The following is a 17680-nucleotide window of genomic DNA, read 5'->3' as shown; positions in this document are numbered from 1 at the left end:
TGTTCTGATTAAATACAGGTGTGTTTGCCCCGTTTTAACACCTGCCCTGACCCAGGCGTTAATTTTTGACGCAAATCGGGCTGTGCGTCATTTTCTGGCTCTGCCTCCTTGCCGTGCGTCATTTTTGTCCGAAAGCATAAATATATACGACGCACAGCCCTTTAAGCCATTTTTTGGACGGGAACGCCTACCTTGCATATAATTAACGCAAGGCGGGTTGCCGCATCCAAAAAATGACGCACACGGCGGAATTTTGTCGTCCGCGGGCTCGGGCGTCAAAGTTTAAATACGGGGCAACGTTTGCGCTGATTGTGCATCAAACTTTTTGACGCACAATCGGCGCAGACGGAGTATAAATATGCCCCCTAGGTAAGCTTATTTCTGTGAGGAGTCCTGGTCAGCCTTGGTAGCGTGACAGAAGCAGCAAGGCTGTCCCCATGTGGTACATCAGTAACAGCATCAAAACAATATTAAGTTAATAAATGAGCAATGAAGTCAAAAGGTGAACAAATTAATTAGTAAAATGACAATGAAGAAATCACATTTATGGAGCAGGAGTTGTTACAAAATTCAATGTTAGTCCATGGTGTGTGTAAGACAGCGACCTAGACACCCTGCATGCCCAGCCTGTGATGGGTAATGTTTGGGTAAACATTTCAGGTCTGGGTGCTTACCTGTAATGTGGGTCAGGGTCTACAGATGTCCAACAGACAAGTGACTGTTTCTGGAAGCCACAATGTCACCACACACTAGAATGTGTGGTAGACAAGTGCCCCCAAGAAGCTGCCATCTCCTTCTCAGTAGGAAGAAGCCAAAGCGTAAAAAAACTCCTTGCTGGATGAAGTCTCCAAAGGGTTGAAGAAATTCGGGAACCAGCAATAGAATATTGGAATTCTTTAGGAATGAAGAGTCAGGAGTATCAAGTTGAGGAAGCAAAAGAAGGAACACTGCTTTGTTGTGATTTACCCTCTAACCAGACTGAAGCCTTTACATAGACAAGGAAGAGGAAAAGGAAATGATGTACAAACAGCACATGACAGGAACACAAATGATTGGTAAAATCAAGATGGAACAAGGATGAAACAGCTTTGATGGAAAAAGAAAGAAAAGAGAACGAAAACCTGATGTGCGTTAGTTGCACCGCGACCTTAAAGGACAGCTGGAAACTCTTAGACAGGTGATTGCCATTTTGGAACAGGAGGAGCAAAGAGCTGCAGCAAGGAACCTAGGAGCATTAGGGAGGGCTAGTGCAGCTGAGTGAAAATGACAACCTGCAGCTGAGGGCTTCATGAAGCATCTTGAAGCCCTGGGAACCACAGGACCCCCCCAAGGTACTGAGGTTCTCTGGTACGCAGGTGGCAGAGACAACATGATTGGAGCGGTATACCACATTCCTGAGACCCCAGGTTGGTCATGAAAGTCCAGAAACCACTGACTGGCCAATCTGTGGGTATGGCCAGAAGAGACAGAAATCCAAGAACTCTCACCAGATGTAAAGCTCTTCCAGTGAACAAAAAACTGCAACTGAACACTTAAAATGTAGGAATCACAGATCTTGCTAACTTTGTATTCTGTGTCCTCATCTACCATGACAGGAGGAGAACTCAGAAGAAAATGATCAAGTATAAAAGGCTTCAAGTGGGAATCCTGGAAGGTGGGGTGAATCTTCCAAGAGTTATGAATACAGAATCTAATAGTAACAGGGTTGGTTTGTTTGTTTGGCTAATACAAAGGGTTCAAAACATCAAGAATGAAACCAGTCTGGGAACTTGTGAGTGGACAACAACCTTGAAGACAACCAAACCTTTTCTCCTACCTTAAAGTTTTTCTTAAAGGTCTTCTTAATTTATTGGTTTTAACTTTAATTGCAGTTTTGGAATCTTGTAAATTCCAAACATCTGTCTTTCAGAGTCAATTCTCTATAGGAAATTAGCCGCAACAGGCACTGGAGAAGTGGACAACGGAGATGATGAAAATGAATGAGGATGGAAACACTGGATAGAATAGGAGAAATCTTGGTAGCAGGGTGAACAGTGTTGTTACATGAGAACTCTACTAAGGGCAAGTATTCTACCCAGTTGTTGTAAGTTGCATTGCAGAAGCACCTCACATACTGTGCAAGACTCTGATCGATCCTCTCAGTATATCCACTGGATTGAAGATGGTAACTGCAGCTTGATGGATACCCAGGGTAGAGCAAATTGAGCACCAGCTACAAATTTACTGAGAGGTCCTGTCAGAGATTACATTGTCCAAAACCTATGCATGCAGAATATATCAGAAAGAATTGTCATTGTCGTCACGCTGGCTGAAGGAAACCTGAGTAATTTTAGAAAAGAGGTCTACTGCAACCTGGATCATTCAGTTCTCTGTCGCAGGAGGTAAGTTCACAATAAATTCATTAAACATTGTGTGCTAGAAAAGAGGGGGAAAGGCACAGACTGGAGAAAGCAAAGAGGTGTACTGTGGACCGCCATGGATTGTAAACAAACACAACAGAATTTAACATAAAGCTTTACATTACTGTAAAAAGAAGCCCACAAGAAGTAACATAGGACTAGCTCTAAGGTTGTCCGAAAGCTGCAAAGACCTGCTATTGCTGTGTCATGAGAAACTCCCACATCCTCGGTTTGAAGGATATTCGTAGGGATCAACAAAGCCTGCTGGAAAAACTATATGATTTTGACAGTAGACCAAGATTAACAGACTCTGCAGAACATCAAGTTCTTCTGGAGAGATCTCAACATGTTCATCTCTCACATGCTGTCCGAAGGACTTTCCTAGACAGACAACTTTATCAGGAAGCAAAAGGACAAGTGTCTTGCCTAGACATGGCATCTGCGAGAATGTTCTGTCAGCCAGTAACATAAGATAGAAATCATAGTAAGAAAAGAAATAGGCCCAGTGATCTTATGTGTTGATTCTACATTGCACGCTCTGCAGGAACTGGATGTTTCAATGAGCAGTCTGAATCTTAAAAGGTTTGACTGCTCCCATTAAAAGCTGTGACACCAATACATAGAAGCGTGTTTGAGGGACAAGCGCTTGCATTCCAGAACTGAATACTGTTCGTCACATGAATTCAGGATGTGGGAGGGATAAAAAGTGGGATATTCCAGGTTGGGCTTCTCCTGGAGCTGAAGGAGCACTGCTTCTACAGCAAAATTTGAAGCTTCACTAACTACTATAAATTGCAAGTATGGATCCAGCTGTCTGAGAAAAGATGTTTGGGTGAAAGCCTTCTTGAAACTGACATAGACCTTCTGTGCTTCACGGGTCAAGGAAAACTTTTAAGGTGGTTTCTCTTCTTCAACCCAGCAGATATATGAATACTCATGCCAGCAAAGTTTCTTATTTACTGCCTATAAAAGATAGCCAGTCTTAAAAAAAAAACCTGGGTCTCCTTAATGGACTAAGAAATCAGTCTGTCCAAGATAGCAGATACCTCAAGACAGTCCATAGATAATCCACTCTCAGAGATGCAATATCCCAAGTACTTCACTTCTGTTTTTACAAATTTGCACTTCCCCGCTTTACAGGAAAAGTAATTTTCCCTGAGATGAAGAAAGATGAGACAAGCCTGGGCTTACTGTTCAGGTGAGAAGCTAAGCAGATCACAACATCATCCAGGTACAGCACAAGAGACTGATTCAGGACATCCGGGAATATCCTGTTAATGAATCTCTGGAAAACTGCTGAAGCATTGGTACAGCTAAAGGGCATTACACCATATTCATAGTGCCCAAAGGATGTCCGAAATACCATCTCCCACTCATCACGTTTCTTTTTCGAGAGCAGATGGAAAGTTCCACAGAGATCTAACTTTGTAAAATATTTTGCACCCAGTACGGACTCTAGGATGTCATAGAGGAGTGGAAGGGGCAACGGTCTTTAATAATGATCTTAGTCAATCTGCTTTAACCGAAGCAAGGTCTTAGTTCTTTGTATCTCTGTGGGATGAAAAAGAGAGGTGCTGCATCAAGGGGTGTTGACCACACAATCAGATCGGGCAACTTCGAGGGCTTAAGTCTGGATTTTCCTTCAAAACCTGTTTCTCGTGCTGGGAGAGACATATTTGTCAAGCCATAGAGAATTATTGCTCTTTATACAGTCAGAATGGCACAGTCCAAATCCCTATAGGGAGAGAGAGGCACAGAAATTAGCTTCTGAAAGACATCAAAAACTCTTGTTAAATCATAGAACTGGACAAGGTCCTGACTATAGTGGAATGAGATTCATTTTTGGAACGTTCTAGTACCACTGGAGCTCAGTAGCTCTAGTCAGAATAACAATTATGTCTACAGAACTAGGTGGAAGGAGAGACCACCCTGGTCTCCCAATTGATGTAAGGGTTAGGTTGTTCAAGCCAGGGTATCCCAAGCTCTACGGAATAGTTAGGAGACATCATTAGATCAAATGCTACTGTCTCTTTATGACTGCCTAAAGATACTCGGAGGGGAACCGTGATGGAGGACACGGGACCCCATGTCAATAGAAATCCATTGATAGCTAGTACATGGTCCAGAGAAGGCTTCTTCCTGACCAGAATTAGGAGTTTCTGTGAATAACTCAATTCATATTTATTCTGGAAGCACCAGAATTCAAAAGATCTGGAACAGAGACAGACCAACCGGGACAGACTTTGATAACTAAATTTAATACAAATAAACGTGAACCAGAACAGATAGAGGAATTGGAAACTTTAAGGAGACTAGAATCTTCTGCCCCTTTTGCCCTTACAGAGGACATGATCTGACATTTTCCTCGTGGCCTAGAAGGTAGAACAGTACAGTCATGTAGCAGGTGGTTTGGGCTATCACAATAGAGACACAAGCCCCCCTTACGTCTTCAATCCCCTTTGTGTTGCACAAGGAAAATCTAGTGATCTGAGCTCCATTGGCTCGTCAGGCACACAGACAAATAATCAGTGGCCCAATAGTAGGCTCAGTCCACCTAAAAAGTTGGGGAGGAGGACTAGAACTGAATCTCTGTTTTTTTTCCCATTCTCCTTTCTTTAAATCTGTGTTCAATCAGGAGAACTTGATCCGGAGTTCAGCAAATGAGAAAGCCTTGGAAGCTCTTGCCAGTTGATCTTTTATCTCCTCTTTTGCAACAAGGTCAACCAGGTGCTTTCCGGAGCAATCTTACAAAATTGTGTACAATAAGATAGAAACATCAGAATTTTACTAAGATATCTCCGAAAGGCATCTTCTGTAAAACGTGTGTCTCTCAAAAATCTTCTTAAAGTTTTCCAAAAAAACTGGCATAATTGTTCAGACATGGATCTTCAGTGACAACTAGAAAATCTGCCAAAGCCAGAGCTGCACCGGTCAAAGAACCAATCAGGTATCCCAGTTTGGATCTATAAGAGAATAATTGTCCAGATCGAAAGGCACAATAAACCACCATGCTGTCCAAAGGATCTTCAGAAGACTTAGAAATTGAAGGACTGATGGCAGGAAGGTTGCAAGGCTTGCAATGGATTGCTTGGCCAAGTGTAGCATTCTGGGTCCTTAACTGATCCAACTCCAGGGTTTGTTGCTGAAGGACAGCTGCCTGGTCTACACTAAACTCCATGCCGGAAACAGTCAGAAATTTTGGGCATCACAACCTGTTCCAGTCAGGGTGTGCAGCGATAATCTTGGGTCTCCCCTGTCTGATGTATGGGTGACTGTTTCCGGAAGCCACGAAATCGCACACTCGAATATGTGTTACGCAAGTGCCCAAAAGAAGCTGTCACCCTCTCAGTAGGACAAAGACTTAAAAAAACTCCTTGCTGGAGGAAGCCTTCAGAGGATTGAACAAAACCAGGAATCTGGAATCCAATAGTGGAATTCTTCAGGAGTGAAGAGTCAAGATCAGAAAGTTGAGGGGTGAGAAAATAAGCAAAGAAACAAAGCTTTGTTGTGATGCACTATCCAACCAGACTAATGTCTGTTTTCTCTGCATCACATGACAGGAAAACAAAGGATTGGGATAATCAAGAAGGAACCAAGGATGTCATGATGAAAAAATGAAAGAAAAGATAAAGACATCCTGGAGTGGAATAGCTGGGGGGCAGCATCAAAGGCAGCTGTAAGCCTTGAGGCAGATGTCGATCATTTTGGAGCTGGAGAAGCAAGGAGCAGCAGGTAAGACTGTAAGACCATAAGGGAAGGCAGCCCAAGGTGAGTGAGCCTGCAGCTGTGGGCGTGCATCATGTGGGAGATCCTGAGCCCCAGGAACGTGGGTCCACCCATGGTAGAGCAATTCATAAGTGTGCAGGAGGCGAAGATGGCGCAACTGCAACAACACTGGTGTAGCATCTCAATCAAAACAAATTGTTTGGGCATTTGAGTTTCAGCAGGTTGAAAGTCTTCAGCTGTCACGGATTCGGGTGGGTCTGATCAGGACTCTGATTGGGACACCAATTGAGGTCACCTAATATCCTAAAGAGGTAGTGTACTGGGGCAGAAGAGCATCTAAAGGCATACACAGAAAGACAGTTATGGTCAGACACAGGAAACAGGAAAGTAAAAGCAGAGCAACCCTTGTGTGAACAAATAGGAAACGGATTACTGGAGGACAAACACGCTGGAATTGTACACAGAGTAAGGCGTAGAACCTCCCACAGTGACAGGGAATCTCAATGCCTCTGTGCAGTTTGCTCTTACAGATAGTCACCCTGCCAGCCCCAAAGAAAGGAGGCAGCAAAAGTGATTCTGTCTCTGGACCCTAGAGCACAAACAAGGATAGAACTTACATGCACAGGACACGCTCTTGTGGGTTCAGCTGGAAACACAGTGGCGATTCCTGAGAAAACAGCAATAGCACACTGTCACTGTTAGGAACGAAAGACAACGTCCACTAGACAAGGATGGGAGCTGGAATTGCCTCCTGGAAACCAGGAGCCAACCCCAATACAAAGGAGGACACTTATACACTGGTGAAGACTGATAGAACACTTACCAGACACAAAGAACCAAGAAGAAACAGAAACAGAAGGGAACAAACAAAGAGGCAGAGGCAAGAACTGGGAACAGGCTCAGGCTGAAGTAAAGGCAGGACTAGGACTTGAAAACAGGGTGCAATCTTCAGGCTGGAACAAACAGAGATAGGATTGGGAAACTGACAGCAGGCTCTGGCTGGAACAGGCAAGGACAGGACTGGAATACAGGGAGTAGGAATGAGTAGTAAACAGGACTGGGAAACAGAGAGCAGGTTCAGGCTGAAACAAGGCAGGAGCAGGGCAGAGAAACAGGGAGGAGGCTCTGGAAGAAACAAACAGGTACAAGGCTAAGAGACGGGGGGCAGACTCTGGCTAGCAAAATCAGGAGCAGGGCAGAGAAACAGGAAACAGGATCAAGCTGGAACAGCACAGGAACAAAACTGGAACACCATCCGACAAGGGGTCTGTAACACAAAGGAATCGAACTCCAATGCACGACGGGGATCTTAAGGAAATGGCTGCTTATAAGCAGTTCCAAGCTGGGCTGTACAAGAGAGGTCTCAGGTGTGTGTAGTGTCAGACACTTGCAAGTCCTGGAGGAGAGGATCCGGTGAAAAGGAGCAACTGGACTTCTCCCATAGAAAACAATGGGAAACTGAATCCAGGCTTTCCTGACTACCAGGCTGTGCATTATGGGATTTGCAGTCCCAGGAAGCAAATGTAGTACTACACAAGTATACCATGGCGAAAAGAGAAACAAACAGGAGTCAGCATGGGACTCTAGATAAGTGTTCAAGGTGATTCCCAGGCTACCGACAGTCCCCTTACAGCACCACCTGGAAATGGGACGACAGAGTCGTAACAGTATACCCCCTCCCACCAGTCTGCTCAAGAAGAGAAGGCGATCCTTTGGCTGAAAAAAGTTGAAGAGGAAAAGCCACAGCAAGAACACCCAACACCAACCTTGGTGGATAAGTTTATAGTCCTGCCATAGGTGAATCTTCCAATGAGCAAAGCATGTATTAATACCCATATGAGCTCCGATGTCTTTCCTCTTTATTGTTCAATCGCTATGGGAGGAGTGCAAGGAGTTGGTTTCTGGTGAAGTGGATTCAGGAGCAAGGAGATCTGGAATGGCATTATGGGCGGTATTCTTTAGGACATTAGTTTCCTGTTCAATACTTTCTTCTTTGGAGGAGATAATTGCCGTATTAGTAACTGTCAGGTCTGTAACACCTTCCGACAAACAGGATGTGTCTGTTTCTGCAGCAGTATTTGCATTGGTTGTGGTCTGAGGTTTGCAAAGCATAGAGACTTGGGAGACATGGGGAACTGGTGTTCTCAAGGTAAACATGAAAAAGTCCGAATTTTCTTTTCTCTTAGATGACTTCGGAGTATCAAATTCAGGAGCAACAAGAGTTTTCAAGTCTTTAGAAACTGGATTAACATCTGAAAATGTAGAAGTTCCACATGCTAATTATTTAGGTGATCTTCAGACAAGACTGAGATTTCTTCATTGCAAGTGCTCTGTGGTGTATTTGTGATATCAGAAATGGTGTCTTTGCAAAGCGTTTCTACAACAGGTAGTTGATCTTCAACTCTGTTAACACTGAAAGTTTGTTCTTTGGAAAGACATAGAACTGGAGTCTCTTCAGAAATCGCCTTTACACTTTTACCTACATTTTCAGCTCTAGCCTTTGAATTGATGGTGGTTTCTTGCAATAAAACACTAAGAACAGTACTTATCATCAGATCTTCGAATACTAGATTCAAATTTAAGTCTTTAGTTTTAGGGGGAAATATGACATCTTTCAGTACTTGAGCTTTGGTTTCAGATTGCTGTTTTTCAGGAATCTTTGATTTCAGAGACACAGCAGGTGGCATTGGTGTGGCTGGTCTTACATTAAGATCAGATACCGGTAGATCAGATATCTGTTCTTCACTAACCGTTGAGCTGGAAACAGGATGCACATTGGCAGGGATCAGCAGGTCAGGATCAGTGGTTGAGGCTGCAACTGTGTCCTGTTCTAGGAGATGGCTATCATTTCTTATGACATGCTGTTCGGTTTCTGACTGCTGGCTTTCTTTCTTATCTGAAATTTCCACGGTTTGCTTTCACACAGAAGAGATTTTTAGACTTTCTGAGAAGTCCATTACATTCTTAATAACTGCAGGTATTTCTTCACAGTCAGAAAAATCCATTAATTCACTTGAATCAGGAACTATCTCTTCATTATCTGAAAATTCTATGATAGCATTTGAAATGGCAGGAGTATCCCCACAATCTGAAAATTCCGGTGTGTGTGCCATTTGAACAGCACTATCTGCAGGTTTGTTCACAGCCGGGCAGGAACCACTGTCTTCACTAGATTTAGATTCTTCAACACTGTTGCACACCTTGCCCTTACTCTCCAGTAAAGTCATATCTTGGTTTCTTATGGTGCAGCTATTGGAGTCTGCAACAACATTGTCTTCTTCCTTTGACTTTATTTGTTCTGATAGAGGGGCTGAGACACTTCCTTCGGAAGACTCTGATTCATCCTTTGAACCAAGAGGTGTCAAATCTCCTAGAGATGTCAGAGATTCAGTCAACTGCACAGGGATATTCTCTGGAGAACTACAAGCTGAGAGAGAGTCTGAAGAAGAGGCTGATATATTTGTAACTGGAGCAGTCTTTTGACATTCATTTATAGCAGGGAAGATCTCCTCTGTAGTAGTCTTTGGAGAGGCACATGAGGTAACATACTGTTCTTTAAGCCAAAGCTGGTGATCATTTTCTTTTTTCAGGTTTTCAAATTGCCTTGCAGTAGTTTCCATCAGCTGCTCTGTTACTTCTTCTACTTTACAGATTAACAGAATGTCTGGTTCTGGCAACAGTGAAATATGCATTGATGAAAAGAGCCCATGGGCAAGATTTGTAGTGTATGTTATAACATATTCATCATAGAAGTCCAATATCTGCCTTTTAATCTGCCAAAACTGCTCTTTTAGTGTGTGTATGTCCATATTGTTATCAAACCCACTCAGAATAGAAAAGAGTTTAGCAGAGCTATTAGGGATTGAGACTGGTGTATTATCATCCAGTTTGGGAAGAGCACAAGCCTTTTGAGTGGTACTAAGGAATACCACAGTCTTTACTGATCCATTTGATACAGGTTCTATCCTGCTGACTTGAAAGCACTGAGGGACTGGTAGATCTTTACATGAGTCAGCACAACACTTAGGAATTGAGACTGATGTACTGTAATCCAATTTGGGAGGAGCACAAGCTATTTGAGTTGACCTAAGGAACCCCACAATCTTTACCGATCCCTTAGATACAGGGTCTAGCCTGCTGACTTGAAAGCTCTGAGGGACAGATAGGTCTTTATAAGAGTCAGCAATGCACTTTGAATTCTGAGAAACTGGCCTAGATGGGCTGAAGCACTCAACAGAAAACAAGGGAATCCCTAGTGTGGCTTCTTGAACAGTGTCAGGGTTCTTTGTTTTGGCAGAGTCCTGGAAGTGAATTTGGGATGCACTAGCATGAGGCAAGGAATTAACCAGTTTTTCTTGAGAGTAAATGTCTTGTGCAGAAGTAGCAAAAGCACTTTCACTGTTAGGAACATTCTGCTCTGTTTGAGGTAATAGAACCTCCAAAAACTAATTATTACTTTGTAATTCTTCTACAGACAGGGATTGGGGGTCATAATCACAGATATTATAATAGTTGAACATTGGTGGATCAGCAAGCCACGCAATGTAGTACTGAATTTGCAATCTTTGATTTTCTTTAACAAGTCTATCCTTTAAACTAAGACCTTTTTTAAAGGTCTTCAGAGAATGTATAGGTTTAGAAAGGTGTGTCTTAACATGATAGGAAAGCATTTTAGGTCTGTGTGTGCCTTTACTGCCAGGGGAGCTTGACATTTTTGGTTCGTGCATTCTGGCATGGATTCGGGTGGGTCTGATCAGGACTCTGGTTGGGACACCCCCTTGAGGTCACTGAATATCCTAAAGAGGTAGTGTACTGGGGCAGAAGAGCAGCAAAAGGCATACATGGAAAGGACAGCTATGGACAGATACAGGAAACAGGAAAGTAAAAGCAGAACAACCCTTGTGTGAACAAATAGGAAACGGATTACTAGTGGACAAACACGCTGGGGTTGTACACAGAGTAAGGCGCAGAACCTCCCACAGTGACAGGGAATCTCAATGCCTCTGTGCAGCTTGCTCTTACAGATAGTCACCCTGCCAGCCCCATAGAAAGGAGGCAGCAGAAGTGATCCTGTCTCTGTACCCTAGAGCACAAACAAGGATAGTACTTACATACACAGGACACGCTCTTGTGGCTCCAGCTGGAAACACAGTGGCGATTCCTGAGAAAACAGCAATAGCACACTGTCACTGTTAGGCATGAAAGACAACGTATAACACTAGACAAGGATGGGGTCTGGAATTGCCTCCTGGAAACCAGGAGCCAACCCCAGTACAAAGGAGGACACTTATACACTGGTGAAGTCTGATAGAACACTTACCAGACACAAAGAACCAAGAAGAAACAGAAACAGAAGGGAACAAACAAAGAGGCAGAGGCAAGAAATGGGAACAGGCTCAGGCTGAAGTAAAGGCAGGACTAGGACTTGAAAACAGGGTGCAATCTTCTGGCTGGAACAAACAGAGATAGGACTGGGAAACTGAGAGCAGGCTCTGGCTGGAACAGGCAAGGACAGGACTGGAATGCAGGGAGTAGGAATGAGTAGTAAACAGGACTGGGAAACAGAGAGCAGGTTCAGGCTGAAACAAGGCAGGAGCAGGGCAGAGAAACAGGGAGCAGGCTCTGGAAGAAACAAACAGGTATAAGGCTAAGAAATAGGGGGCAGACTCTGGCTGGAACAATCAGGATTAGGGCAGGGAAACAGGAAACAGGATCAAGCTGGAGCAGCACAGGAACAAAACTGGAACACCATCCGACAAGGGGTCTGTAACACAAAGGAATCGAACTCCAATGCACGACGAGGATCTTAAGGAAATGGCTGCTTATAAGCAGTTCCAAGCTGGGCTGCACAAGAGAGGTCTCAGGTGTGTGTAGTGTCAGACACTTGCAAGTCCTGGAGGCGAGGATCTGGTGAAAAGGAGCAACTGGACGTCTCCCATAGAAAACAATAGGAAACTGAATCCAGGCTTTCCTGACTACAAGGCTGTGCATTATGGGATTTGCAGTCCCAGGAAGCGAATGTAGTACTACACAAGTATACCATGGCGAAAAGAGAAACAAACAGGAGTCAGCAAGGGACTCTAGATATGTGTTCAAGGTGATTCCCAGGCTACAGAGAGTCTCCTTACAGCACCCCCTAGAAATGGGATGACTGAGTCGTAACATCAGCAGGGCAATGCTTGAACCTATAGCCTACCATGCACATTTAAAGGATCCAAGTAGGACAAAATGCAGCTAAGGAGGTAAAAAAAATTCTTGGGAGATTGGCATTTTGTGCAAATTCTTCAGAGATTGAAACATTCTAAGTTTTACATGTTATAAACATTTTTGAAAAGTCACGAAAGTTTCGGTAAGGGTCCTTGTATACTAAGCCCTGGACTCAAGCTGTAGGACGAATTCAGAAAAGTCTAGTTTAGATCCCTGGCAAAATGTTGAGTTACAACTAGTTCCAGGATTTGCTCTGTCACAGCCTCACTCAGTAGATCTTTCTTGATAATGGGTTATGCATAGTTTCATTATGGTATGTTGCTTTCGTGTAAACAAATTGTGGCTCTTTGTAAATAACTAATTTATCACAATCATCTCACAAGGTGTATATTGGAGGGTAGCGAGTCACCAAAATCTTGGCATCAAGCTGAGATTGTCCCTATCTAGAAGAAAGGTAGTCGTGAAGACCCTCATATTTACAGCCCCATCAGCTTGATCAATGGACTACTGATGCTTTTTTGTCAACAAACATTGGGGAATCCATGGCTACTTATAATTTATATTAGAATACTAAGGGCCTGATTTAGATATTGGTGGATGGATTACCCCATCACAATGGTGACAGGTATCCTGTCCGCTGAAATCAAAATCCCATCGGAAATAATGGGATTTAGATTTCGGCAGATGGGAGATCCATCACCGTTGTGACTTGGAAACCCATTCGTCAATATCTAAATCAGGCCCCAAGTTTAGAATCCTTTCACCAACCTGAGAAATATATCATGCCAAGGATGTAGATACTGCTTTGTATGGATCTGAGCAATGGAAACATGTAAAGGATAAGAATCTAGAAGTGATTGAGAATACATTTTTGCACTCTTTGTTAAATTTCCAACAGAGTGCTCCTCACATACCTCAAATACTCAATCTAGGTATATACCAGATCATTAACTTAGCTAAGCTCCTGTATTGGCGCAGATTGTGGTAAAAATAAGAGCTATACTCCTACAGGCTACCCCTTGAAAATTGATGCGTTTAAAAGGCCAAATGAGAATTCCATAGCAAGTGTATATTAAAAGCATGCTCTACAGTTTAGATCTAACTGCCCTCTAAGAGTCCCCAGCTGATGCTCATTTGTGGTGCAAGCCCATCATCAAAGAAAAATTAAAGATTTTCTTACGGGAAGAGGAAATGCATAAATCCAAATTGGGAAGTTTGGTTTTGCCTGGTGACCCAGAATCATAACCTCTGTCTTGTCTCCGTTCAACTTAAGTCTACAGCTGGACATCCATTTGGAGATTGCCAGTAGACAAGAAATGAGCCGAGAATTGGTTGAGTTCTGATCGGTAGAAAAGGATACCACAAGCTGGGTGTCATCTGCATATGACACTACAGAGAGTCCATAGGGCTCCACTACTTTTGCCAGAGGGGCCATATAGGTATTAAATAACGTAAGTCTCAAAGAAGAGCCCTGAGGCACCCCCCATTTACTCTTAAAACAGCTCGAATAAAAGGAGAGGTCCAAAACTTGAAATGATCTTGCTTCCAAGAATGAGGCAAATCAACTCAGGGCATTGCCTGAGACTCCACTTTCCCTCATTCTCTGGAGTAAAATATTGTGCTCCACTGTGTCAAAGGCGGCACTAAGATCGAGAAGCACGATTGCTGAGACCAAGCCCTGAGCTACACATTTCCTAACCTCTTCAGTGACTGCGAATAATGCGGATTCCGTACTATGTAATGGTCTAAAGCCCATCTGAGACGGATGGAGAATGTTATTTTCCTCCAAAAAACTCGAAAGATGAGTATTGACATGTTTTTAAAGTAATTTGGCAAGGGCTGGCAGCATAGAGATTGGTCTATAGTTGCCAGGGATGAGCGGATCCAGGCTGGGCTTCTTAAGCAACGGCTTCACAACTGCATGATTCCATTGTGGAGGAATAGTGCCAACTGAAAGTGACATGTTCAGCAGCTCAATTACCACAGGGACTATTACTGAAGCCCCTAGTCCTAAGATTAAAGGAGGGGCCGGATCCTGGGGAGGACCTGATTTAAGGGTAGTCAATAGTATAGACACCGCTTCAGGAGAGAGGTGAGGAATATATGTAAACCTTGCTGCACCCTTGGAACACTCCTCTTCTACCGCTTGGAGACTATGGGTATCTATTGGAAAGGCTGACTAGATCTCTGCAATTTTTTCCTGAAAAAATCCAGCTAAGTAATTACTATGTTTATGCGTGGCTTCTACAGTGTCTGTGTGTGCCTGAGGAGAGGTAAATTCTTTTAACAGGAGAAAGATTTCCTTTGGGGAGTTGGAGCTCTGTTCGATTTTATCTGCATAATATGCACTTTGGGCTGGTTTAATTTCAGCATGAAACCTTCTGTTAGCCTTCCTATACTCATCTTTATGGATCAAATCTGTTTATTGATTTAAACATATAAACATATACAGTACAGCATCACACCGCAGCATGACAGATAAAATGCACCACCGCGGCAGAGAAGCTCCAGATCGGCATCAGGAGTCCCTCCGTTAATCTCTGATCTATGCCCAAAGGGACCTCGCTGCCAGCCTCCTCCTTGCAATCCAATGAGCAGGTGGCTAACGCACAAAAATCTTTTAATCTGCGAGCTCCGTACATGGAAAAACAAGCATACATATAACTAAAAACATACCAACCGTGCTTCCCTTCACGAGCCCATGTCGTCTTACCGTCTCTCCGCTCCCCCGCCCCGCCCCTCCCACATAGCCCCAGCCCTCCCGAAAGTCTCTCCAAACAGGCACCCTGACCAAGATTCAAGTCAGCCCCAAAACTCTCATATAAGCCGGGCATGTCAACTCTGTAAATTCTGTAGATAAAATCTGAAAGAATGGCCTCCACAATGTGCCCAAATCACCCATGCGCTGCTGAGAGGCCAAGGTAAGCTTTTCCATTGCCAGGATAAACCACAGCTTCTGGAGCCAGGACACATATGTCGGTACCCTATCTGTACCCCACAAAGCTAAAATCAGCTGCAGTGCAGCATTGAGGGCCACGGCCATCTGCCGCCCCTTTAGTGATCTCAGGGGAAAGGTGAGGGGATTGGGCAAACCCAACAGGATGTATAATGGAAATCTAGGGATCTTAGTATGGAACGCTGTATCAATATCATCTATAATGCTCTCCCAATATCGATGGAGCTTGGGGCAATGCCAAAGTAAATGCACAAGCGTGCCCGTGCCTTCACACCCTCTCCAACAGAGGCTAGACTTTACGGGGTCCCATGCGTGTTTCCTTGTTGGAGTATAATACCAGTAGGAGGCCACCTTATATGCTGTCTCCGTCCCTGCTGCATTATAAGCCGTATGATGTAATCTATAAAATATACTGTCCCACTCCTCATCTGAAAATTCCCTCTCCAGCTCCCTCTCCCATCTCAACTGCCCCTTAGACTTAGGCGGATGCTCCTCCCCTGCAGAAGCCGGTAAAGTTCTGAAATTACTCGTTTATCATCCTTCTTCATCAACAGCCATTTCTCGAACAGCGTGAGAGGCCTATCTATTAATGCTCTGTTAGCTGGCAACAGGGCCCAGTGCCGTATCTGATAGTACATCAGCCTATCCACCTCTGTCAAGCCATACGCCTCCCTCATCTGATCAAAGGACAACACTCCTTGCTCATCAAAAAGGCTTCCCACCCTCTTGCAGCCCCCCTCGTACCACCGTCTCAAGCCTTCGACACGGAACCCAGGCTCAAAGTCAGGATTCGCGCCTATGGGGGTCATCGGAGATGGAAAAGACGTAAGCCCCGATCGACAAGCCACCGCGTCCCAAATACGTAATGATGCTCCCGTGATCGGGAAAGACTAGAGTCCCCCTGCCCTGTGCCGACGCCGGATCCAGGGCTCCTTCCATATATGAGAGCCCGCCACCGCCTGATCCATAAAGCACCAATGTTTCTCAGTAAGTGGGCGGCTCCACTCTAAAAGAAAACGCAACTGCGTCGCCTGAAAATATTGCGAAAGCCAGGGAATCGCCAGCCCCCCCCCCTTAGAGCGATATAAAACCCATCGCAGGAGACGTGCCGTCCGACCCTCCCATACAAATCTCAGAACCGCTGATTGAAGAGTTGCTATCGTCCGAGGCGGTGGAGTCAGAGGAAGCGCCTGGAACACATAAAGTATACGCGGCAAGACTGTCATCTTCACCACCGCCACCCTACCCAGCCAGGACAGTTTGTGTCTCCCGCAAGACTCCAGGTCTCGCTGCACTTCACGAACTAACTTCGTGTAATTCAAGCTCGCCGTCTTTGCAGCAGAGGTCGCCAAATCAACCCCTAGATAGGAAAGCCGCATAGACGACCAAAGAAAGGGGTATCTAGCTCTCAAGTCTTCCTCATGATCCGAGCTTACTGACAAACTAAGGACCTGGGACTTCTGCATATTCACCCGGAATCCAGAAACCTGGCCAAACTCAGCGATTATCTCCATAAGCACGGGCAGCGAGGTTGCAAGCTCCGCCAGGGTAAAGATCTCATCATCTGCATACAAGGTAATGAGATGGTGGTCACCTCCGAACTTCACACCGGAGACCAAGGGGCTATCCCGCAAACGCTGCGCCAGGGGCTCCATATATAGCGCAAACAAGAGGGGAGAGAGCGGGCATCCCTGTTGAGTCCTGCGCCTGATAGGAAACGGCAGAGAAAGCATGCCATTAATCCGGACCGCCGCCCTAGGAGACCAATAGACACATCGGATCCAAGACCTAAACCCGGGGCCCAGTCCGTAACGCTCCAGTACCCGGAAAAGATACGGCCAATGAACCCTATCGAACGCCTTCTCCGCCTCGATAGAGAGGAAAAGTGCCTCCCTGCAGGATCGATCTATTTTGTCTAACAGATGCAGAAGCCGCTTCGTATTGTCGCTACATTGTCTGTGTGGTAAAAAGCCTGACTGATCGGATCGACAAGACCCGGCATATAGAGATTAAGGCGATAGGCGAGAATTCCAGTGAACAGCTTAGCATCTATATTCAGGAGCAACATCAGCCTATCTGAAGCGCACTCCTCGGGTCCTTCCCCTGCTTATGTATAACTGCAATGGTAGCGTCCAACATACTAGGTGCCAGGGCCTCCGATGTCCGAAAAGAGTTGAAGAACAGCACCAAAAGCGGCGCGAGTTCCATGCAAAAGATCTTATAGAAAAGTGCCGTAAAACCATCAGGGCCAGGGGACTTCCCAACCTTTAGGCGTGAAATCGCTGAGATGACCTCTTCCGACCTTATCGGTTGGTCCAGGAAAGACGCCTCCTTCTCACCGAGAGGAGTGATTGCTATGCCCTCCAGAAAAGAACCCAGAGCCAAACTGTCC

The sequence above is a fragment of the Pleurodeles waltl genome, chromosome 6 (assembly GCF_031143425.1).
Source record: "Pleurodeles waltl isolate 20211129_DDA chromosome 6, aPleWal1.hap1.20221129, whole genome shotgun sequence".
Taxonomy (NCBI): Eukaryota; Metazoa; Chordata; class Amphibia; order Caudata; family Salamandridae; genus Pleurodeles; species Pleurodeles waltl.
Note: the sequence above shows the minus strand (reverse complement) of the source record.